The 27,177-nt window shown below is 36.1% G+C and overlaps 1 long non-coding RNA gene across 1 annotated transcript; it reads left to right on the forward strand.

The window, feature by feature from the left end:
- Positions 1 to 20,730: 20,730 nt before the first annotated feature.
- Positions 20,731 to 24,403, forward strand: LOC126584712 (uncharacterized). Its single transcript, XR_007610094.1, has 2 exons — positions 20,731 to 20,918; positions 23,590 to 24,403. It is a non-coding gene; the product is annotated as an uncharacterized LOC126584712 (long non-coding RNA).
- Positions 24,404 to 27,177: the final 2,774 nt, after the last annotated feature.

Consider the following 27,177-nt stretch of genomic DNA (forward strand, 5'->3'; position numbering starts at 1 on the left):
TATAACTCCAAATCACGATCTGTTTGCGCCCACGCGTTCGGAGCGATGAGTATTACGAGGATACGCCAAGAAAATGAATCTTACATAACTCGACAAGGCAGTCAACAAAAGTCAATGCATTCACCTCGAAGGGCATTTTTGAAAATTCACTTTTTAAAATTATAAAAATCATAATAATTGGGGACGGGTCGTTACAGCATCCGCGCGTCAGTTTGTTTTTTTTTTTTAATTTTTAATATTAAAATTATGTCATTTTCATTAAAATTTAAGTTCATTTGTCCCTTTTATTAAAAATTAAGAGTTTGCCATTAAAATTTAAGTTTTTTTATTAAACAAAGTTATAGAATGGTTTTTTTTATTAAAATATACTTAGCACAAGCTATTTTCATGAAAGTTGCTATTTTTTTATTGTTTCTTTTTAACAAACGATATTATTTACATTAATGAAGTGGAGGAGTTGTCTAAGGCTTATAATAAGCTAGCAATAACACATACATAGCATGTGTTTAATTTTGTTAGAAATTGCCAATGATTAGTGCCACACATTTTTTCAAATTCAGATACTATCTTTAATCAATTTAATTAAGAAACCAAAACTACAGTTTAATCATAATAATTCAAGAATCGATACTCCAATTTTTTTCTATTTTTGCCTTTTTTCTTTTCAACGTTCAAAGATGGTGAAAATGTCCATCTCATTTAATTTTCTTAATTTATCATTTTAAGGCCTTTGTGCTCTCAATTTCGTCTTAGATGATTTTAAATATAAAAAGGAAATCGTAATGATTGGTTGATAGCCGGTGGGTACTGGATTATCTTAGTTAATATTATTCGGTTCGAGTTAAAATGTTGTTTTCTCATTAAACGCCCAGGATCATGGCCCTCGCGGGGTTTGATCTTTGATTAGAAAACTCCAATATCTTATTAAACATGATCCACATGTGGAAGTTTCTTTTCTTTTTTCTTCTTCTATTGCGTGGTAAAACACCAATTAAAACGTATATGAAGATGATTAGGCACGTTTCGCCTGGTATTTACCATATATATATGTTCGTCCATGTTATCGTTGTAGAAAATATATATCGAGTACTTAGAAGAACGGGAAATTTGCGCAAGTGTGGTATGAATCTATTTGCATTTGTGAAATAACCACCTGAATTTTAAATATTGTCAAATGTAGCATTGTGCCACTTACTTGAGGTTCTTTAAACTTTTCCTTTAGAACTCCCTCAACTTAAATTCTTGTTATACTTTCAATACCATTTCCAACTCTTTGTTAGCTAGCAAACATTACGCAAAAGTGGACTTGTCAATTTACAAGTTGTAGTCGAAACTTGAAAGGTACTTGGCAATTGCTCTGTGATTGTCCACAATTCACGCACTTTTGGAGTTTGTTTGGGACAAGAGGTGGAAGATTATAACAGGTGAATGGTTTCCTAATTATTATTTTATCTAGTTTGACAAAAAAAAAAAAAAAAATTGGTTTGATGAAGGGATTGAATTCTCAACTCATTTTATTTTCTTGGGTAGTCGTTTTAGTAGGGTTGTTCTAATCTATTCTAAATTATTTGAATAAGATTGTAACTTGTAAGTAAGCTGGGTTTACGCATCATGGTATTAAGGTCGGCTTGACTTATTTACTATCATATATGGAGAGGGAGTTCAAGCTCACATTCGTAGCAGGGACTAATTGTCTTAGCCAAGTTGGTACATCCCGCACTGCATTTTTCAATATCTAGTTTAAGTCCTAATTCATTTTCTAACCTTACATTACATCTTGCCGTAATACTAAATATTTCACATAAGACTTTTACATAAGGGCTTGTGACACAACTGGCTCACTCTTAACAATGCCTTTATTGTTTAAACTTAATCATCTATTGCTAGATATTTGGTTTTATAAAATAGTTTTGTGATATTGTGAGTAGAACCATACATATATATCTTGTATTTAATTTTCTTAATCTCTCGACGTGAGACATATATTCAACAGCTAGTAGCTCACTTTGGTTAGCATTTCCTTTTGCATTAGGAGTCTTGAATTTGAATCGTTCCTCTTCCAATATCGATTATACAAAAGCACTGCCCCCTCCCCTCCCAAGACAAGAAAAACTTCTCCAAACTACATGGAAGTATCGAACGTTGTACGTCTTTTTACTCTCTTTCGGAGTTCAAATTGGCTTCTTCATCTTTCCCTTCGCTCCAAAACTAGTTAGGTCCTCAATCTCCATCAAGTGTATTAAATCAAATCCCCCATCAATTGTTTATTCTCGAAATTTGGAGTTTCATGTCTGTTGTGTAATATAATTGGATAAGCCCTAAACTTTTCATTAGAAATTTAAAATGCCAAATATGTCTATCTGTTATATGATGTTACCATCGCTCAATGAATCCTCAACCGTCTAGATGACATGCCTACCACTCCAAATATTGTTTAAACAACAACAACAACAAAAACAAAACAAAAAAATATTTAAGAAATCCACCTGTTTTTGGGAGCCAGCACCTCTGATATTGTTTTTGTTTTTGGTCGGAAACACGTCAAACATTGTTTTAGATCGACAATTGCAGCACTTTCCACTTTTTTGCTATGGACAATATGACAATTTATTTAGAATTCGTCATTGAAAATTACGCCCTTTAAGAGCATCTACAAGAGAAATGTTAAATTCAAAATATCAAACTTAAATTTAATAGCCTATGTAACAATTTGATATTTTAATTTATTTTAGTTTCCAACCGATATGTTTCTTTATTATTATTATTTTAGTCTTGATATACTACAAATTGGATCAAGAGAAGATAAAAAGGAAAACTAATGAAAATAACTTGAAAACTTTGAGTTTTAACGATAAGGACAGAATAAAGGATAAAATGAATAATAACATGTTTGACTTTTTAATGTAAAAATATAATTTTTCGTTAAAACGATCAATATCGTAAATTTTTCATTAAAACTCCCAAGATAAAATTCACTCTCATAGTATAAATGTTATGTGGGCCCTAGCATAAAATCAAGGAAATTGAGAAATTGACGGCTTCTCTCCTCGCCGCCAATTTTGACAGCATGCATTAAGGAGTCAATTCACATAGGATTAAATAGCTTCAGTTGGAGTCTTTCATGGCTTTTATTTTTTTAGAATTGTTGTTGGCACTTTAAAATTTTTATTTTACACTTTAAATTTTCTATATTTAAAAAAAAATACACTTATGAGGAGTGTAGAATGAGATTTTTAAAGTACCAATAATGTTTTTTTTTTTTTTTCTGATGTGGTACTGGAATTAGACATCTCTTTTAGAGATGTTTCTAAGTAATATTTTTATATTATATATAGAAAATGAAAAAGGGTTAGTTAAGATAACACCTCTCTAGGTTTATCGAATTTTTACAAAACTTCCTCTTATTTAAAACATTACACTAACAACTCTTTAGGTTTTTATTTACTTTCACATAATCCCTTCGGTACAAGTCTGCCTATAAATTGACAAACTTACCCTCATAAGTAATTAAAGTTAAAGAGAACAAATATTGAAATTCAAAACGTAAGCAGGAGAGACCATCGCCAAGCTCGTTATTTGGTTTCCACCACCGCTTTCATGTCCAACCAAATATGGATTTGGTGTCTGTTTCGAATTCGGGATTTAACTTTGATTCAATTTCATAGACAACGATGATGAGGAAGACAATTTTACGATTACAGCGTTTCAGAAGAAGATATTTTTTCAATATTCTCTTTTTCTATATAATTATAAAGACTTTATTTATTGTTTAAGTAATCTTACTATTATTAAGATAATCCTACTTGTCAACTTTTTTCCTTTTTTTTTTTCTTTCTATATTGCTCTTACTTTTGATACACACTATTGACAAAAGAAGGGCAAAATAGTAATTTTGTATATTTTGACAAAATGACAATCATATCCCTATTTTACCCTTTTTTTTTTTTTTTTTTATAGAAAATGACAATCATATACTTATTTTTCTAATTTTACTCTCACTTTTGATACACAATATTTACATAAGGAGGACAAAATAGGAAAAAAAAGGAAAAAAAAGTTGACAATGAGGCTTCTCTCAATAATACTTATGATACACTATTTACATAAAGAGGACAAAATAGGCAAAAAAGAGGAAAAAAGTTGACAAGAAGGCTTCTCTTAATAATAGTATAGAAAAAAAATATGCACTTATTAAGAGAAATTGTTCATACACACAAAGTGTGTGCTCTCTGTTAGTTAATTATTAGAGAAAAGCTGTGATGTCCAACCAAAAGATGGAATTGGGGTCTCTTTTGAATCGGGGATTTAATTTCCATAGGCAATGATGATGAAGAAAACAATTTTATGCTTACAGCGTTTCAGAAGAAGATATTTTGTTAATATTATCTTCTTCTATATAATTATAAAGACTATTAGTTATTAGGGTAAAGCTATCATCAATGTATCAACAAAATTTTGATAAGGGTTATGTGCAAGTAAATGGTCTCAAAAATCGTTTCTAAACTAAGGGTTATGTACAAACGATATTATCAAAATTTTGTTAATATTATCAACAAAAATCGTACCTAAGACCTTTGACTTACCACTAGATCGTACTATTAAATGATCTCAAAAATAACTTTTGAATCTCAAGCCAAAATTCTTGTTTGGTAAGTCTACTTTGAAATGAACTCAAAACTAAAAGTCTCTCTCTCTCTCTCTCTCTCTCTCTCTCTCCTTGTCTTCCGATCTTGATCTCCTTCCTTTGGCTCTAATAGAGAGTTGAGTTGATGGCAAAGAGCTTTGTTTTATTTTTAATTGTTCATACTTAAAACAATTGTATCATACCAAACAAGTTTTTTAGTTTTATTAATAACTGTTCAAAGAGATGGTCTTAAGGAATTTTTTTAATGATGATTTAAAAAAAATGACGAAATTTTTGTAACAGGATACTATTTGGGCCTAAAATACAAGTTTAGCCAAGAGTAAGTAAAGTGCAGAGGAAGGCCTGGTATTCTGCCTAACATTAGTTAGGTAAATTCAAGAGGCCCTAGTCCAAGACAACAATATTTAGTCGAGTCCTTATGACCACAGTATAAAATATCGATATTATTGGCGATATTTCGCCGATAATATCGTTTTTGTGAGATGACGATATTTTTACACTTATCCAATTAATTATCGTTAATATATCGCGATATTATCGATAATATCGCGATATTGAGTATGAAATTGAGTATGCATTCGACGATGAGAGTCGAGAAGACAAAGTCGAGCTCGTTGAGGCCGAAATTGGGGCGGGAAACCATGTCATCGAGGACGCAGGGGCTGACTCCGACCACCTCCTCCATCAGAACCTTGAAGGGGAACTGCAGATCGGTGGCGATTCGGGATCTCCACCCATTGAGAAACATACCCAGAACTCCGAATCCCGAAACTGACGACGACGACGAAGACGAGTCGTCGGAGTTCCCATCTCCGCCCCGGCTCCATCCCCCGCTATTTCCTCCTGCTCCTACGCCGCCACCTCCATTTCCGCCGGAAAATGAAAGCTCTAGCTTTTGGACCCATATGGGAAATGAGAGAGAGAAAGAGAGACTTATGGGATACGAAAAAGAAGAAAATAAAGTAGAGGAAGAAGAAGTGAGAGAGGAGGAACATGATACGAAAAAGAAAATGTCAAATATAGGATTGGGAGTCTCAATTTGGGACCTTGGGTTATGTGAGGGAGGTGAGGTGGAGGGGTTACATGTGGTTTAAAGAAAATGTTAAACATTAATTTCATTCAAAATATCTTATATTTATTATTTTAGTTTTTTTATATTAAATTGTTTTATTTGGGGAATCCATCTTTGAGACCTTGAAAGTCTCTTTGAAGAACATATCATGCTATATACTTGAAACTCTAACGTCACGTATACTATTTTTTTTGTAAAAAAAATAACATATTTTTCATGTCTTTCTTATATTGTACTAATTCATTATATATAAATGATTATGGTTTTTTTAAATTCATTTCATGAATTACTACATATTTTATACACTCACAATGTTTGTCAGCTCGCTATATAATCAACTTAAATCAGTTAAATTCATCATGTAATGCATTTCCTTCCAATTGTTTTGTGATAAACTAATAGATAATTGACTAAATAAACATCGTGCAAAGTTTCAATAAAAATTTCCAAGTTTTTCTTACAATTTCCGTGGTTTTTATTCAATTTTTATCGATATCGATAATATCCCGATATTTCCATCGATATTTCCGTGTTTTTGGACTACCGATATTTCCGATATCATCGATATTTTATACCTTGCTTATGACTGAATGATTGTGGAGAGATACAATTTGAGCAGTGTTCAGCTAAGTCCCATATAGACTAAAACTATTAAGGATTAGCACTTGATTCTAATAACTTTGGGGGTGCTTAAAGGATCAAAATTCTTTTTATTTTGTTTTTTTTTTTTAACAAACGATATAATCTACACTAAGGGAGTGGGGGAGTTAGTTAAGCCTCGCAATGGACTAGCAATAATGTGGTTCAAATTCGTCTTTGGCGAAAATCAAACATAAAACCTCTCACTTACAAGTGAAGAGGAATACCACTAGATTGTAGTACTAAGTGACATATCAAAATTCATTCTTAATCATATAAGAAGGAATTAAGTTCAGAAATGGACAAGGTTCCGAGTCCTGATTTGAATGGAGAAGCCGAGACTAGATCATGGTTAAGTAAGGACAAATATGTTGGAATATTCTGGGAAATGCCGTGTAGGCTCAGTACTAACAGGACACTGGTAAACCTTCTTATCCTTAAAGCCTTGCCTATAAATATACCATACTTCATGAAAATATGAAAAATCTGATTTAAAAATTTTTAAAACTGAAACCAGCCTCTTATCCCCTTTCTCCAAATCCACTCTTCTTCACTATGTCTCTCCTTTGTCTTATCTCTTTCTCTCTCTCTCCTCCTCCTTTCTCTTCCAATCTCTTCTCTCTCTTTCTCTCCCCATTATCTCTTCCGATCTCGATCTCCCTCCCTCCCTCATTCGGCTCCAACGGAGAGTTGTTAGCAAACAACTTCGTTATTCTTTAAATTGTTAAGGCGTAAAAACAATTTTGTGTCATACCAAACAAGTTTTTTTTGTTTTATAAAAAAATTATTCTTAAGAGATGGTCTTAAGATGTTTTTTTAATGATGAAAATAGGATATTAAACAGGTCCTAAGTTTCTTTTTGACTTTCTTCTTGATATTAAAGTCAAGTTGACTTACGTTTAAAAGTATCACGGCCACTCCAAAAATCATTGGGGCAATTATTTAACTTGCAACACATGTGATTAATACAATCATTGTAAAATACACTTCAAATATGGATAAATCGATGATGTGTTTGTTTAATTAAATTTTGTTGGGATCAAAATTTTTATTTGGAGAAAATTTTCAGATGACATGTTTTGTTGAAAATTAATTGAAGCATATTTTCTCACCATATCGTTGGATAAACCTTTTGATATTTAAGATTAGCCTGGCTTGTACATCTTACTAAATTTAATGAATGTTGAATAATTTTTTTTGTAAAATATGAATTTAAATGTTTACATCAGAAGCTAGAGAATTAAACAACCACTTTGGTTCAAAGCAATCCCACATATGATAACCCCCCACACGTGTGACATAAGATGCCACCTGATGCGCTGCCCTAGTACATGCACGAGGAGTAAAAAGAAACTCAACAGAACTTGGTTGGTGTTTAATATGGTGAATGACCCAAATAATACCTTCCATGACAGCATCCGGTTGCCATACATCATTGAGCATGTCCACTAGTACCTTCGAATATGTTTCTAATTGAACGACCCCAAAGCCTTTTTCCACACAAGCTAACAAAGTCACCCTCATCGCTTCTGCCTCTGCCATTAAACTAGATTCACACAAAATCTTTCCTAGTCCTTCAGCTCCTTTAAAAATCCCAGCAAAATCTCTAGCAACGCACCCAAAACCACCCATTCCAATTTGCTTACACCAAGCCTCATCGCAGTTCACTTAATTGTTTGAAATAGGGGCTTTGTCCACCCTCCCTGGATCTCCCCCCTTCTTGAATCTGTTGACATGGCTGTTGCAGTTTCTCCCCTCCACAATCCTCAAGCTGGCATCATTGTTGTTGCAATAGCTCCAATGGAACTCGAGGTTCCACAACAGTCTTTTCAAAAACCACACTATTCCGACACTTCCATATCCACCACAGACCACATACAATCCAACGCATTAGTTCTTCAGCCTCCCCCACCTCACTATATTTACTACATAGCCACTTCCAACACTCCAAAAAATCACCACTCACCACCATTGCAGCATCCAATTAGAGCGGAGAACCAAACCAAAAAACATGGGAAACGGACAATGGAAGAATAAGTGTATCAACATCTCCATATCTTCTTCACAATACGAACAACTGGTCTCCAAGCAAACACCCCGGCGTTTCAAATTAATATGCACAACAAGGATGTTTTTGCACCCCTTCTAGATAAAATGGTGAAGCTTGGGAGGAACCTTCAAATTCCATAATGCCGACCATATCAGATCCTTGTTATCTTCCCCACTTGATTGTCCCACACCTTTATGCCCCAGTTCCATATTTCGATTCATCTCTTGAGCAACCATATACCCATATTTAACCGCATACACCATATTCCGTGTATAATGCCAAATCATGCGAACAGAACACCTAAATTGGCTAAGCGGCATACATAAAATAATACGGGCTTCCTCATTATTAAAACACCGTTCAATAGTATCCTTCTTCCATTTACCTCCAGAGGCCATGATATATGTAACCTTTCCTGGCATTTCCGCATGCATTGAAAGACGACGAAAAGTACGTTGAGTTAGCAACTAGGGGTCCTTCACAATTTGAATACTCATACTGTCCCCAACCCTCAATCGTGTTCCGGCTTTCAAAATTTTCCTCCCATGCAAAATCACTTTCCATCCCCAAGAAGTACCTCTTCCCACAAGTGCATCCAGAAAAGACGATGAGGGATAATATTTAGCTTGAAGCACTTTAGTTACGAGAGAGTCCGGATTACAAATAATGCGCCACCTAACCTTTGCACACATAGCTATGTTAAAGGAAATGATTTCCTTAAAACCAAGCCCTCTGATTGATTTCCTTTTCACAACTTTACTCCAAGCCACCCAAAGAACACCCTTCTTTGTTTTCTGGTCCTTCCACCAAAATCGTGCAATCACTTGTTCAATTTCCTTTGCCAATTGGATTGGTAGCTGGAAACACGACATTGTCTAATTAGGTAAAGCAGCAACCACACTTTTAATTAGTACCTCATTCAAAGCAACCGACATAAACTGTTCTGCCCATCCATTAATTCTCTCATCCAATCTATTCCGTACATCTTCGAACATTTTCCTTTTTGAATCCCCAAAATCCGTTTGAATACCCAAGTATTTCCCAAAACCCTCTTGGTGTTTGATCCCCAAAACCTCCGATCACCAAACTTTCAAAACCTGAAGACATCTAGAGCTAAAATGAACCGAACTCTTCTCTAGATTAATAAAATTCCTAGACCCCTCAACATATTGTTGAAGTCAACAATTAACATGTAAGGCCTATGTCTTCATAGCCTAGCAAAAGACAACTGAGTCATCCGTAAAGAAAACATGAAAGAGGAGCTCGGCAAAATCGTTCACTGTGATCCCTCGAATGTGTCCAACTCTCTCCTCATTATGAAGTAGGGATGAAAAACCCTTAGCACAAACTAAGAACAAGAAAGGCAATAAAGGGTCCTCTTGCAGAAGTCCCCTACATGGTGTGATGTATCTTGTGGCCTCACCATTAACTACCACATTGTTGGACACTGTTTGCACACACTCCATCACCTATTGGCAAAATATATCGTCAAATCCCAATTTGTGAAACATAGAATTAAAAAAAGACCATTCAACTTGGTCATAGGCTTTAGCTATATCCAATTTTAGCGCCATAAAATTAATACCTTCATCATTTCCTTGTTTCATAAAATGCAGTAGTTCATGAACCACCAAAATATTATCAGAAATTTGCCGTCCCGCAACGAACGCCGATTAATTATGACTGATCACTTTAAGGAGAACTCTCTTTAACCAATTCGTTAGTACCTTTGAAATAACCTTATACACCAAATTACATAACGATATTGACCGAAATTGGGACATTTTCGTTGGGTTATCCACTTTAGGAATGAGCACAATATTGATGTGATTTAACTCTTTTAGCATCCGCCTAGATTGAAAGAAGGATTTAACCATACCCATCACCACACCTCCCACCGTTTCCCAGTGATGATGAAAGAACCTCGCATTAAACCCATCCGGACCCAGTGATTTCGTTGGGTGCATTTGATAGATAGCATTCTCAATCTCCACATTAGTCACCAATGCAATCAACAAATTGTTATCCATCCTTCCTACCTTGCTCGGTACACATGGCATAATCTCTGTAAAGCTAGTAGGCCGATCTGTGGAGAACAAAGATTGAAAATACTGAACTGCAATGCCATGCATACGTTGCCTATCAGTACACCAGGTCACATCTTCCTCTTCCAACCCACGAATAGCATTTCTTCGTCTCCATTTCTTAGTTTGAGCATGGAAAAACCTTGTATTTTTGTCACCTTCTTGTAACCACTACACTTTAGACTTTGTACGGCAATAAACTTTTTCCTTCTTGATTGCCCTTGTGAGCTCCGCTTCCATTTCTCGAATCATTTGGCCATTAAAAACCGGCTGCTGATACGCATTTCATAACTCTTCATTCAACCGGAAAATTTCCTTTTATTCATTATGCCTCGCTTTTTTTTTGCCACATCACTAAGCCATGTTTATCACTTTTTAATTTAGACACCAGATTATAGGCAGGAGTACCACCATGAGCACTACCCTAACAAGCACGCACCACCTTATCACACTGTTCCTTCTGGTTCCACCGTGAGTCATACATAAACCGTTTCTCTCGCTGAGGTTGGTCCACCTCCGTCAAAAGCACTAACATTACATGGTCTGACCTTTCAAGCACCACATGCTTGACTACAACTTATTGATAACATTGCACCCATTCATTTGTAGCAAGTGCTCGATCAATCTTCTCCTGGATAAAACATTCCTCACGTCTATTCCTCCATGTATAAAGGTAAACTTCGAAACCCAAATCCAACAATAGTGTTTGTCAAAAATTCCTAAAGGACCTCATACTTGCACCTGTTCTTATATTGCGCCCTTCCTTCTCAAAATCTGATAATAAATCATTAAAATCGCATATCAAAAGACATGGTTATGGATAGCTAGATATACAGTTCGTTAATGCACCCAATTGTTGTGCCTTTTTATGATCATCAGTGCTTGCATAAACAACCACTAGTCGCCACTTACAATGATGGACCGCATCCTCAATCAACACCTCAATGAAGAAATCACCATATTTTACCCAAACAACATCCTTTGCGTCTCTAAAAAACAAACACATACCACCTGCAATTCCCCTAGGCTTGATAGCATGTATACATGACCTTCTGAGCCTTCGTTTCAAGTAACAGTACCTTCTACTATGATTCTTGGTTTCCAATAAAGCCACTACCTAGGGGAGTGGAGCCGATTCTACTCCAGAAGATTGTTAACTGTTAGGTTACCCCCGATACCCTGACAATTCCAACATATGATTTTCATTATGATCGTTGAGACCCCTCATAGGTGGCCTCCGCTTTGTCAATTCCAGACCTTGGGATCTTACACACACAAGTCAAACTTCCATCAGACACTTTCAACTCCACATTATCATCCTCACAGCTCATTTTCACTTCCCTTCTATTAACAACCTTAATTATAGGGAAAAGGTTAAAAGGATCAGAATCCTGGGACAACAACAACCTATCCCCTTATACCTCCACCTATCACGCTCTCTCAGGAAGTCTATCATGGATCCCATCTTGCTCAACCACAAAAGGAATGTTTAAATCAATGTCATGGCTAGGTTGCAAGACTTCAGTACTATCCCCAATAGCCCCCACCTCTTCCGGATGGTTCTCTAGCATTATCATCCCTACTTCAGGTGCAATCGAACCTCCTAGAGTAATAAAGCCTGCATCAAAAGCTCTTTTCTGTTCCAACCTTTGGCGTTCCTTCTCCTTAGCCTCCCTGACGCGACGTGCCTGCTGGTCACCCTTTCCAGAATTATCTTGTCGCCTCCAGTTAGAGGATGAAGCCGAACCATTCTGTGTCCTAGGTCCCCTCTGCACTTCACTAAACCATGGCCCTGTCTGTTTACCTCTCACCGCGAGCCAATTTCCTCTCAAATCATACTCTGCATCGAGCCTTTTAAACGCATACAGAGCCTCCGTGTCCACCTCCGAAGCCTCATCACCAAGTATGTCAGCCTTGCACCACCGAGTGACATGCCGCACCTTGCCACAAATGAGATAATAGTTAGGCAGCTCTTTGTAATGGAAATCAATCTAAATCTCCCCATCATCTGGAAATTCCACGTTTGCTCCCTGCATAAGTGGCTCTTGGACATCAAAGGAAACCTTCACACACAAGAATCTACCAATGCAATCTCGACCATCATCTTTATCCACCTTGATCACTTTACCAATCAAATCCCTTATTGCCGAAGCAATAGCCTCCATCATATTGAGTAGGGGAACATTGTGCAATTGCACCCACATTCTAGCCAAATGAATGGGCTCAACCCAACTGCCATGCCAAGCGCCATCAACAACCAGTACCAAATCTTCACAAAACAGCCACGGTTTCTTCGCCTCTAACACAACACTCATATCCCGACAGCCCACAAAACGAGCCATAAAGCGAGCCCCACCCAACGCCCTAATTGACACTCCCTCATTTCCTCTCCATAAACTAGTAAATTGATTGATAAACCCATTCTCAATGACAGCTTTGGTCGAAAAAACCTCCGCCACAAAACTGTAATGGAAGCCCAGCAAAGCACCCTCGACAGCCTTCTTTTCAATTTTGATCCCACCCTTCTCCTTCTCTGACAATGATAAACTAGTCCGAAACTTTTTTGCCAAAAACTCCATATTTTGCTTGCCTACCCTCTCCATTGCAAACCCTAGGATGCAACTAGGTTTAGTTGTGCACCATTAGAAATGTTCCATAGACCACTAGTAATCAGGACTAAACAAGAACGTCGATCCCAAGCCGTGTCTTTGATCTGGAAAGCAGCCCTGTCAAATTGGTGGAACCTTAACCCTAGAGCCTTGCCGTACACTTAAAACCCTTCTTACGAGGACTCTCTGAATGTTGAATAACTTTAACGAGCTCCTAATGTTGTTGTTGTTGCTTTTTTTTTTTTAACAAACAATATTTTTTTTTTTATACTAAAGGTATGAGGATGAGCTTAGCTTCACAATAGGCTAGCAATAACGGAGTTCAAATTCGCCTTTAGCGAGAATCGAACCTAAGACCTCTAACTTACAAATGAAGAAAAATATCACTAGACCATAGTACTAAATGGCAACCCCTAATATTGATTGATTAAATAAAAACAAATAAAAATATGAAGCATATTTGCTTAGCATACTCTCACAAGATTTGCATACCGAAGTGATTTCTTATTGCAGCGCTGCCATTGAGAGGGAGAGACATAATACATATAATTAATAGCAGAAATGATATTTACTTTGCTTTTCATATCAGAAATGATATATTTGCTTTGTCATATCAGAAATGATATATTTGCTTTTCATAGCAGAAATGATATTTGCTTTGCTTTAGTAATAATTAATACACATTTTAGTTAAAATAATCTTTAACATTGACATAACTTCTCAATTTGATTTTTTACAATAGAAATCAATAAAAGCAGTTTCTGAATTTGTCTATCGTAAATCATTTTGGTAATTCCTTAAAAAATCTATCAATATCCTAGTTAAATTGTCTTATGAGCGATTACGTAACAACCTTTATAAATTATTTTTGTCAAACCAACCCCTTCACTTAACGAGGTTAGTGAAAGATTTTGACGGAAGTACTAAAATGATTTATGATAGACCAAATCAATCACTAATCCTGACAATTTTTAATTAAAAAATTAAAGTAAAGAGTTATGCTAATTTATTTTTGTTAAAAACCATAATTTTAATACGATCACGTGAAACATATTTTTGGGATCACAATTCAAGCTGCTTGTAGGACAAATAATTATGAAATTTACTCGTCTTGAGTACGCAAGAGCGGAGCCAACTAAGGTAGGGTCGGCCGACCGACCGACCTCTCCTTCCATCACTTTCGGAAAGATAATTCTGAAAAAGACATGGACATGGAGAATCCCAAATAGTAAAATAACATGATTTGAAATAATATGATTTCAATTCATTCTAATTGTTATTTTTCGGAAGACGGTTGATGTTATTTTGAACGAGGCACAGAGACTCCCAAGAAAGTGACAAAACTAGGTACGGATGGACACTTGGAAACTAAAGCAACGGACCATTTAAGTATTAGAATGCATTACAAATCTTCATTTTTTTTACTATATTGTAGATTTCCCATCTTGACCTGTACTCTCTGATGGATCAGGATCTTTTTCTTCAATTTACTATTTCCTTGAGATCAAAATTTTCTCTGTTTTTCTATCTAGTTTTAATTATGCACAGATGTATGGGACTTTACTTCCGCTGACTTGAAGCACTTGAAGGAGCTGAACCTCAAGGTTCCAGAGCCCGAGACGGATTCACCTTGATAGGGCGGGACTACTACGATTATTGAGACGAGGTGACGACGAGTGTGCCCTGTTTTTGCTGTGCAATTGAGCTACCAGTAGTTTCTTTCTCGGCTTAGTTGTGTTTTGTGTATGTTCGTGTCCATAATCGTTTGTGTGACCTCTTTTCTTATTGATGATTTTGTCTGTTCCTAGGTTTTGATTAGTCACCAATGACCTATTGTGGCAAATCTATCCCGATGGTTTTTGTGTGTTTCGTTGTTCATTGTGGTTGCCATATAGGGAATTAAATACGTTTGCTTGTTGTGCACTTATTCTCCAGATCAAGAATTCAGTCACTGAAAAATATGTCTTAGATGGCACCATTGTAATTTTGTAATCGTATTTTTTAGTATCAATAAAATATCGCTATTGCTTCTGTTAAAAAAGTTGTGGAAAGCATCTCCTCTTATCATGTAGTTCACACTGGGCGGATTGGAAAGGAATTTGTGAAACCAAATGAGCACGTAGAGGATAATTTTTTCCACTTGCACCTTGTCATTTTCTTTTTGTTCCTCACCTAGTCAGTTTCGATTCGTCTCTAAGGGAGCGTGTGGCACGTGTAAGAAACCCTAATGAAAGTTGTTTAGACTCAAAATGAACATTGGACTTGCTTCGCGGCCCAAACCCGCGTGAAACCTCAACAAACTTATTGGGTCTTTCATTTTAAGAGATGTGGACAGCAGCTCGCCCCAAGAATTAAATATTAGGATAATTGCATAAAATTACCTCAATTATGAGTCGCATTATAATCTCATACCTCATATTTTAAATATTACAATGTCATACTTTAATTTATGAATTTGTTGCAATGTAATACCTCAATTAATTAATCTGTCAAATTGACCGTTAAGTGATGACGTGGCAATGCAAAGCCATATTTTGCTGACGTGCCAGTCAACTTGTGTCAATGATCCAACAACTTATAGAAATATTTAACTATTAAAATTATTTTAATTCATTTATATATTATTTAAAAAAAATTAAAAAAAAAAAAGACCAGCACGACACTCACCCCACCTATCTCATTCCTTCCCCAGAACCCAGAACCACCATCCCACCCCTTTCTTTCTCACCATGCCTGAACCTAGAACCACCATCACACCTCTCTCTCCCCTTCCCTCCCGTATTCTCTCTTCCTTTCTCCCTTTCACACTGCAACAACGGCTTTGTTGGCTTCGCCATCGTCCGCAAGCTCCAAGTTTTAGGCTTCATGAACCTTGTCTTCTACACCCACACTGAGCTCGACCTCACCCGCCAAGCTGACATTGATTCCTTCTTAGCCGCCGAGAAATCCTAATTCGTGATCCATGCCAACGTCATTCACGCCAATAACACGGATGCGGCGGATTTCATCATTGTCAATCTCTAGATCCAAACCAACGTCATTGATGGCACCTACCAATTCAGAGTCAAGAAGCTCCTGTTCCTTGATCCCTCTTGCATTTACCCCAAGTTCGCTCCTCAACCCATTCTTGCTTGTTTGCTTAATTTTGTTTGCTTTTCTTCCTCTAATGTAAATTACATGGCTTTCTTTGATTTTCTTGGCTGGGCCTTTATGATTTAGAAATTGGGGTTTGATTGCTTTGCAGAAATGGTGGTTATGGGTTGATGTGTGGCGAGAGAGAGAAGTGAGGGGAAGGATGGGATGGGTTGGGTGGAAATTTTTTATTTATTTTTAAATAATATTTAAAATGAATTAAACTAATTTTAACAATTACATATTTTTATTAGTTGGCACAAGTTGGCTGCCATGTCAGCAAAATTTGAGCCCTGCATTTGTCATGTCATCACTTAACGGTCAATTTAACATATTAATTAATGAATGTATGACTTTGAAACAAATTCAAAAATTAAGATATGCCATTGCAATGTTTAAAACATGAGGTATGAGAATCTGGTGCAAGAAATAGTTGAGATAATTTTGTATAATTTACCCTAAATATTAATATGGCGTGGGAGCTACTATGGTGGCAGACCTACGATAATAATCAGACTAGGGGTGTTATAGAGAAGATGTTTTAGAAGAGAAAGCACTTTTCAAGGCAAAAACTTGTAATTTCGAGAGGATGAAGTGTGAATTCACCCTCTGCTAGCAGTCACATCAACCACTTAGCAAGAGAAGGGATGCATCAAGGAATTACAAGCTTAATTCACTGAGAAGTAAACTCTGTAAAAGCGACGGTAAAACGGGACGAAAATGACACTCAAATCAACTCTCAGAAAAGGCTCCTACAAGCTCTGCCATTTGCTTTAAATCTCTTTTGTAGACCAGTCATCTTCCTTTTTTAGTTTTAGCTCCACTGCATTCCTTTTGTAGCATTGATTTCATTTGTTGTTGTTTTGAAGCTTTTACCTTGTGAACTGGAGAAGGTGTGCCAGAGAGGCATAGTGCCGAAAGAGGTTGAAACATGCTCGCACCTTTCATATTTACGCTTTGTTATATTAATTTTTGCCTTCAAATAACTTGCACTTTCATTACAAGTTATTTCCAGCATTTACTTACCAATATTTCAGTTTCCAAGTTATTATTTAACGTCCTTTCCATTTGCTTTACTTTACTTCTGCTTAATAACTTCAACAAATCAAACTTTTCCTTTGTTCTTAATTCATGTTAAAATGGCATATAACACTAACCAAAAGTCCTTGATCCAAGGCAAAGAAAAAGAACTTTTTATAGACTTAATCCTTCCATAAACAATCCCTTAATAAAGAAGTATGGGTAACTTGGGGCCAAGTGACCAATTGATTCATGCACGAATGACTTTAGATATGCTGGTCTCATTAGCAGTGGCACGCTCAACATTTTTCTTAGCTTGGTATTGTAAACACGGAAATTCCTGCGATGAATGAGACAAGAAACACGTGTACAAAATAATATTTGTATTGATGATTTAGGGGTTACAATCTCTTCTACAAATTTAGTCTCAGATTCTATCTTTGTAACGGGTGGATTTGATGTTGTTGATCCAAAGGGCCGTCGGGGCTTGATCTAGGGATGAACGAATGATGAATGATGAACACTTTCTTCAAGGGCCGTGGGGGCTTGCTTTTGAATGAGGATTTGACGAAGAACGAAGAGAGTTTTCTTGATTCTTCGGGATTTGCTTGGGAGCTTTGGAGTTTCAAAGCTTCAAGGTTGTGGTGTGAGGTGAATTGGTTATGAATTGGTGTCCAAAAATGAATGCCTTGGCCTCCTATTTATAGAATTCCAAAACTTGATTTTTTTGGATTTAAATAATCATATGAAATAAATCATTCCTGCCAGGTGTTGACACGTGTCCCGTTTGATGACTTTTCCAATTTATTTTGATTTTTCGTTTAGTCACATGCTATGTGTAAAATTTATGTGACATATAAACGTTGAAATTTTAATTATTGATCAACATTTATTTTACCGAAATTTCGATGTCTACAGGTATATAGCTTGATAGCTTGACAAAGGCTCCAAGGCATCTATTAAACTAATATTGGAATTTACCATGCTCACATGGGGAGTTGTGTGAGGTGCATTCCAGGGCGAACATAAGTGTGTTTCATCAGTCATATATATGGTACAATAGTCATGGACAAAGTGGTTGTGTTTCATGTAGACTTAATTATAGAATGCGACTTAGAGCATCTCCAGTGTGAGTCCCTATTCCAGGGACTCCTACCACCACGTTTAAGAACTCATTTATGGACTTAAAGGGAATCATTGTGTCCTTAACAAAATATTGTCTCCGAAAGAAGAGTCCTTGCAGTAGAATCTCTAAATTTAAGGCTTTTAAGATTTTATGTGATAATTTGATTAGGTGCAAAATTTTCTTTTGCATTAACTTTTTTTTAATTAATTTAACATTACCTTGTAATAAAATATTTTTATGAACATTTTGACAAAAAGTAATTTAAATTATGACACCAAAAAATACATCGCTACATAGTTAAAAGAAATACACTAATTCATTATCTAAAAGAAATACATCATACCTACTCTTAGTTTAAAGGGTAAATTACATTTTACCCCCTCAGGTTTGAGGTCGATTGCAACCTCATATAACATCTTTAAAACATTTCAATTTCATACGTTTACTTATTATTTTATTTTAATTTCATACATATGTTAGAAAATCTGTTAAGTGATGACATGGCAAATATGAGATCCACATTTGTGCTGACGTGGCTGTCAAATTTGTGCCATGTGGCAATTTATTTTTTTCTATACATTTAAAATATAATAATTTACCCTAAAATAATTAATTAAAGAAAAGTTTTTTTTTTTAAAAAGAAAAAAAAAAAACCCTAAAACCCATGTTTTCCCCGACCCACCTTCTCCCTCTCCTCCACTCTCTTCACCTCCCTTCCCTTCTCCCTCCTCATATCAACCCTTTCAGTTTCTCGTCATTGTCGCGCTCGAATCGCCGTTTCAACTTGGCCAAGATTGCCGATTCTAGCTCGTTGAACGACTTGGCCCATGGAAACTTTGCCGAGGTTCGGACCCTAACCATATCCGAAGATTTGTGGATTGCCAACACTGTGACTCTGGCGATGAACACAGTCACTAGTCCCACCGCGCGCACTATTCGACGCACAAGCTTTGCCATGCTCGAGATCTTGCCATGTGGTGTGTTGCTGAGACGAGTGAGGCCCAGGGCCAGATCTCTGACCAAGACCTCGACATTACTCCGCTTTTTGGAGTTGGATGAAGCACAGAGCTCAAAATTGGAGAGGTTCTCCTACGATGGAAGTTCTTCATCCTTCCCGTCGCCGAGAAGATGAAGAACGATGGTGAGAAGGGAGAGATTGTTGCAGGCCATGGTGACCCGCTCCATATGAAAACCGTCGAGTTCAAGCAAGAATCGAAAAACTCGAGGAGAAATCGGACCTCGCAGTGGTGGATGTGGTTCGGCGGAACCAGCTGGACTGCGGTGGCGGGCTTGGGTTGGGCCTTCAAGGCCCGGGAGTGGTGGTGGGAGGTTAGGTAGAGGATGATTGACGGCGCAAGAGGGTGATTGCCCAAATCCCCTTTTCAATTTTTTTTTTTTGTTTTTAATTATAATATAAATTTATTTTTTATTAAATAATATTTTTTTATTATTTTTTTATTCACATGGTGCAAAATTAACAACCATGTCAGCACAAATATGGATCTTACATTTACCACATCATCACTTAACGATTAACTTAACAGATTTTTTAACAGATGCGTGAAACTGAAAAAAAAAATATAACTAAATGTATGAAATTGAAATATTTTAAAGATATAGTATAATGTTGTAATTGACCTATACTTGAGGAAGTAAAATATAATTTTCCCTAGTTTAAAAGAAATTAGTAAAAACCAAAAAAAAATTGATTTGGGATGAAGAGGAATGATGCAATCAGCCGCAGGGGTAACAAAAGAAAACAAATCACCACCCTTGATGCAAGTAGCAACAATGACGCAAGAAGCAACTGTCGGCGACTCCACTTCCACCCGGCGCGTCATCAGCATTTGGGAGTCGAGCTGCACAGCAGCACCAGTTTGGTGGACCATCTTTTCCATTTAAATTGTATAACCGGTCCACCATTTCAGATCTTATGTGTGAGTGCATATACTAATTATCCGGTGAGTTCTATATTTTAGGGATTCATTTTTCGATTCATTGGAGATTCATTTTATACTCATTTTATGTGATGATTGTCTATATTATGGGAGTCCATTAAAGATACTCTTAGCACTACGGTGTAGTGGTATTCCTCTTCACTTGTATAAGAGGTTTTAGGTTCGATTCTCGTTAAAGAAAAATTTGAACCACATTATTGCTAACTCATTGTGAAGCTTAACCACTCCCTCACCCTCTTAATATAGCAAATATCGTTTGTTAAAAAAAATTACAAAATATATGTACCGGATCAAAGCTATATTTGAGGGAAAACTAATGATTTAATTATATTTTCCCCCAAAAAAAAAACTAATGATTTAATTATTTGAATAAGTGGCAGTTAAATCAACTTAAACTGATTGGAACTGCATCCTTAATGGGAGGATGAGTTGCAACTAACATGTAATACTTTGGTCTCTCTTCTCGGGTCTCTGTGATCTTCTTTACGAAAGGAAATTGCCTCATTGAAAGTTCTGGGATCCAACTTGTAACCGAGCGAAGAGAAGACAAGCACAAACATGGCATCAATGTCTTCTACAACAAGTAAGAAGTCTTAACTGAGAATTGTAACCTTAATGTGTTAATACTTTAACAAAACTGTCTGTAAAGGTTTGTTTGTTTCGATCCTTATTATAGACAACATGCTGTATCAGAGCCACACAAATTAGACCCCATAATGGACAGATATGGATTCATGATTCTGCTGTGCAGAATATGATGAACTTGTTTAAATGTTGATGCATTTTCTCCTTCTGTGATGAATTGTATGCCATGGTTGTTCTTAGATATATTGATTCTTTCTTGGATCAATCTGTTAATCCGTGTTTTCTCTATTAAAACTTGAACTATAATTCATCAAAAATTCTTCCAATATGTTGCTGTTAGTCTGATTTGTTTGTAAGTACAATAATGAAACATTATCAAATAAAAAAAATTATGCAGCAATGACATATTTAGAGATTTTTGAGACAAATTTTGCATGACACCAAAGTGTAGGACACAAATTGATTCCTCAGAATCTTGTAATGTTGTGATTTACAAGTATAAGTTTACTAGGTTCATTTGTATGATCAGTGTATGAGTGATGGAATTCATGCGATTTGCGTACTTTTAACTTACTCAAAGATAATGTTGTACATATAATCCTGATATATTATGACTTGGCTATGCTAGATTTGGAACTCATAGTTATGATGGACAGTTTCTTGCCCAAAGGTGTTCGCCAAAGGTGTAACTGAAACCATAATTCAAGTATGATAAGAAGTTTTGTATCACTTCTTGATCATGTACTTATGAAGTGTTCCAAATCACTTTGAGTTAACTAGTTTCAATAGTTTCAATAGGCTGAGTTTAGTAAATTTTGAGAAGTTGAATGGCAACAAATTTAAAGCATGAAAGCAACAAATTGAAATGAACTTTGAAATGTTGGAATTTAATATTGCATTCAAGGCTCCTCAGCATTCAACGTTAGTGTTTTAAAAACTAGCCTCGGGGAGTGCCTAGGCGCCGGGCTGCTGGGTTTTCGCATCTGTTTTGTGGGAGTAGGCGTAATGCGGCGTTGGAGCGCACCCGAGCGTTCAGTTGGGCATTTTTTCTTTCTAAATCTAGGTCTATTTCTGTCGTTCCTCTGTTTCTACCATTCCTCTATGTGCCGTTCTAGTTTCAGGGAAGAAGAAAGAGAGAAAGTTTATCTCTCCAAATCCTAGTAGCAAAGTCTAACTCGAACTCTAACTCTTTTTATTTATTATTTTGTTTTTTTAATTATTATTGCCCATTCATATTCTGCCACCTAGCATTTTGATTAGCTAAGATTTATTTCTCTTGAAATTTCCTATAACGACTCCACTCAGCCATTATTTCCTTTAAATTCTCTATAATAATTGCTCCACTTAATCTTTATTTCATTCTAAATTCCCTGTAATAGCTCCACTTAGCCCTTATTTCCTTTTGAATTGCCTATAATTGTGACATTCTGCCTTTATTTCCTTTCAAACTCCCTATAATTGTGGCCACTCAACCTTATTTTTCTTGAAGTTCATTATAAATTGCTTACAATAAAATAAATAATTAAACATTTTAAGACTATTTGACATAATTTCCAAGTACAACTACACTTAGTAATGAAGAAGATATTATCTTTGGCTAAGTTATAATTATATTTGTTTTACAAAGTATTATACTATATATATATAAATAATTATATATGCAATATATATTAAGTTATTTAGGTCTAGTGAGGCTTCGCCTCACGTCTAGGCGGGGCTATCCATGGAATGCCTAACATATGGCTCCGCCTTTTAATACATTGTTCAATGTTGACTAATGAAAGTACTACACAAGAAAGAGAGTATTTTGCAAAGTAGGATAAGGCCAATCAAATGTAACTACTCATCATGCAAACTGCAATGGAGGTGCACATCAGAGGAGGCATTTTAGCTTTCATAATGCTGCTCTAAACGCATCCCTTTGATCTAGCTAAAGTGGTGAGATCATGTCCTAGTTGCAAACATCATTGCAAAGATAGATGTACCAAACAAATGTCGAGTTAACATCACCAAAGGGTGTGCCATCTCTAAAGGACGGTTAACCGCCCCTGTTGGACAACCCGATACATCAGTAGATAGCCAATCAATATGTCATTGACCTAAAGTATGACATATCACTTGGTTCATAGGATTTCCTTAACAGAGGAAGGATAAGGCACAAAATGAATCCATATTCATCTACGTGATTATTTGATCAGTCATGGATATGTAAATGCCCTTGTGTCTTCAACTGAGAAGTCATATTTTGTATTGCTAGAGTTGCAATTTATGTCTAAGACATGAATCTCACTAAGACCCTGAAAAAGTTTGAGAAAACTGCCTTGCACCTAAAGACAATATTTGAGATGAAGGATCTTAGGAAACCTTGTATATGCATTGTTCTGATAGTATTTTGGTCCACTAGTCGAACTACATCTGATCGGATCATATTTATATATATTTTTACTTCAAATTCACTCGTCTTTTCTTAGTTAGTTCCTTATATTTTTGAGCTATTTACGTTATTTTTGTGTTTATAAGATCTGTTATGCAAAGAAAACAAAAATAGCACAAATAAGATCTATTTACGTTATTTTCATGGTTAGTGTTGGTTTCTCTCAGAGTTCCAATTTTCTAATTACCAGTTTTGTATATTCAAAATATTTATACCGATTATTATCTTCTTTCAGGGTGCCCCAGCAACAATGCTAAAGGATCTGGAGATGCTTTTGTTAAAAAAATGCTCAAAAGGAACAAAGTAAACGTGCAAATGGCAGTGTGGTTGGTGAAGCAATTGAAAAACAAAAAGAATCTGCTTTGGTGGGTTGGTGAAACAAATAGAAAACAAAAAAAAGAAAACAGCACCAAGGAGGTCAGAAAACAAGGAGAATAAATTTGAGCTGCATTTGGCAGCAGAGGGGGGGCCTCGGTGAGAAGGGAGCATAGGGGAGAGAGGGCTGCCTTTGGGCAGCTCGCAGAGACGCAAGGAAGGAGAGGCAGCACCAGGAGGAATTCAGCTGCTTGGGCAGCATGAAAAGGGAAGTCAAAGGAGGCTTGAAGCGTGACACGGGGAGCATAGGGGAGAGAGCTGCCCTTGGCAGCTGGTAGTGAGTACAAGCGCAGGAAATGAGGGAGAGACCAGCAGAAAAAGGAGGAAAAGTTGCGGCTGGCAGCTTGAAGAAGAAGGGAAGGCTGCACCTTGCAGCGTGTCAAGTGCAGAACAGAGAACAAACAGCTGCCTTGGCAGCTTTGTTGAGAGCAGAACCCGCGCAGCACCGAGATGCACAGAAGCTGCAAGCCTCTTCTCTCTCGGTTAAATCTTTCCCACTTATATTTAACTTCTATTTTATTTCTGTTTTAATAATGTGTAAATAAACTTATTTTGGCTAGAGGTTAATTCAAAGCCATGAATATATTTGTAATATGAATTGATTACCTTCAGTTGTGATTTATAAGTTGTGAATTCAATTTACTTATCCGTTCGTATAAAAACTGATTTGTGTATGTTGGTTGAGAGTGCACGCTTAATTTTCATGCATGAATTTGACGCTAGAATATAAGGGAGTTTCACCTAATCGTTATGAACTTATATTCACAAGTAGTGAAGGTTGCTAGTCACAATCACGTTAAGTAAATTCTTGGCATAAGTTTCATGCAAATCATAGTAACGAGTGTCTCGTCAATGCTTATGTTTTTCATAGAACTTAATGATTCTTGCTTGTATCTCTATTATGCAACTCATGTAGGGAACTTGTAGGGAATGTTTTGGGTTGTCGTATGCAATCATCCAACCCAATAACTTGTTGAAAAACTGAGGGTTAATTAGTGCAATTCACGGTTAATTTGGGGCATTAAGTATTAATAGCTTATCGAAAAGCAACTGAAAATCAATTCATGTTCAAGTGTGTCATGTGTGAAGAATGGATCTCTAGCTAATCCATCAACCATATATTTAGTTTTACTTTTTATCTCAATCACAACCAAAACCAATACCCCCCATTTATTTTCTTGTATCAAAGTGTGCTTAAGTTTGTTTTGAACTCTTTGAGTCTAGTTTAGTGTTTTAAAACCTACTTTTGTGTTTTTAAGTTTCTTCTTATATTTTTGAGTCAAGTGAGAGGTTATTAGCAAGCCCTCCTAATCCCCGGTCTAGAACGATACCCTACTTACATCTATACTACAATTGTCAAAAAGAGGGTTTAATTTGTGTGCTTATATATTTCGCATAAACATCCCGAAGATGTTACCTTTCGAGTAAATATGATCATCCATAAGCTATATGCAAATGAGACCCTTGAAGAGTTTGTGGAACACGAATTTCCATATCTAAGGTTCAACGTTGGGTTTTGTTGTACTTAGCTCATTGCATTGATAGGACATTTCCCTAGTTTTTCATCTATTGGTAAAGATGCAGTAATATGCCTACACAAAGCCACATTTTTTTGCTACCTTGAAGGTACTACGAATTTGAGCTTATCCCTACTTATCTCGAGCGGATCCAACCCCCTAATCTCCAATACATGAAGACTAGAGCACATATATCAACCAGACTAAGACATGATACATCAATAAAGCTAACATTAAGCATATTGCGTCTATATCATATTAGCAGAACATCAGGAGATTGAAATCATACAATCTGATCTGAGACAACCTTGCCGACCTTCTTCAAGAAGTCACTGCCGAAGTCAACCTTCCAGAAGCTTATTCGAGGAATTGGTATGTGTAACTATTTATTTGCAGAACTTGTAGTTCTCATTTGGAAGTTATGTCAAATTTAGTCAAATTTAGGGAGAGTATCCAGAAGTATACTCATGTGATCTTAATGTACTCCCTTTCCCTACAATTAGAAGCATATTTTCCACTGAGTTTTTGCTACCTGTCTAGGTTTTAACGAGATACCCATCATGGGCTAGTTATACCCTTGTGAGAGTTTTACTTGCGTCATGAAGACGTATAGTTTTAACTTTATGCAATTTCTCACTTTTTTCCTTAGTCTATGGGTTTTTGTCTCATATTGGGTTGTACCATAGCGAGGTTTTGTGAGTTTTACTACCAATACATTCTTTTGTCGATTCGAGACTCGCATTCGCTACTTGTGCCGACTAGACGAGATGACTTCATTAACTACTTCTACATTTTTCACGAAGATCTGGTGCGCCATTTATTTGAGTATTTACACACTCAAGGAAAGTGTTGTAGTCCTAATTTTGTTAAAAATGTGGTTGTATAAATCCTAGTAAATCCTTATTGGATTTTGTAGCATCTTTCAAATAATTTCCTAATTATATTATAATGCTTAGAGGGTAAGGAGTTTACATTCCCAACTATTATAAATAAAGGCACAATGGGGGTGAGAAATCACACCTCAAAATTCATCCAATTCTCTCTACTCGTCACTGCACATTTCTCTCTCCCTTTCTTTCCCTCTATAATTCTCTAGTAAAGTAGGCATATTATATTAAATAATGTAATATCTAATTTTCAAAAATTCCCCACATGAGTGAAAAATTAAGAGCGGACCAGAGATGCATTGGGAGATGTGTCTTTTGGACTTAAACATTTCTTAGCGAATACGTATCGAATTTACTGGTGCACAATGTGTCTAAGAGAAATTGAACCGTGTATAGTAAATCAAAACAATAAACAACACACATCTATTATCCTAATATATTATGGTTCATATTGTTGTGTTCATTTTGGTTATGAACAAATCCCGGATTCATGAGAGCTTTGAAGAATTCAGCCATCTCATTCTCATAGAAGCGACCCCACTTCTACTCTCACATAGGTGACCACTGATTAAGAATAGTCCGCTCTATTACCCTTATTTATAAGATATCAGTGTCATTAAGATAGATATACACCCTATCACTTCTGTAGACAACACACTTCTTCTTCCATAAGAATGAGGTATATAATGTGTTAACTTCTTTAAATCATTGCCCTACTAGTTTTCTTATTGAACTTAGACAATGGGATCTCCAAAAAAAAAAAAAAAACACTAGTTAGGTTTATGCTGGGCTGATTTATTGGTTATGTTGGCTTTGGCCTTATTCCCTTCGTTAATCAACTTAATCTCTATTCAAATCTTTAATTATTGGATCCATTAGATTGATTATTTCTTATGGTGTGCATAGTCCATCTTATGAAATTGTATTTCATACAAGAGTATTAATTCCTCAAAACATATAGAGATTTACTATGTAAATTGCCAACGCTCTTGAAAAGATTATCAGAGAGACGGGTCATACGACCCACTTCCAACAACACCAATA

The sequence above is a fragment of the Malus sylvestris genome, chromosome 10, assembly GCF_916048215.2.
Source record: "Malus sylvestris chromosome 10, drMalSylv7.2, whole genome shotgun sequence".
Classification (NCBI taxonomy): domain Eukaryota; kingdom Viridiplantae; phylum Streptophyta; class Magnoliopsida; order Rosales; family Rosaceae; genus Malus; species Malus sylvestris.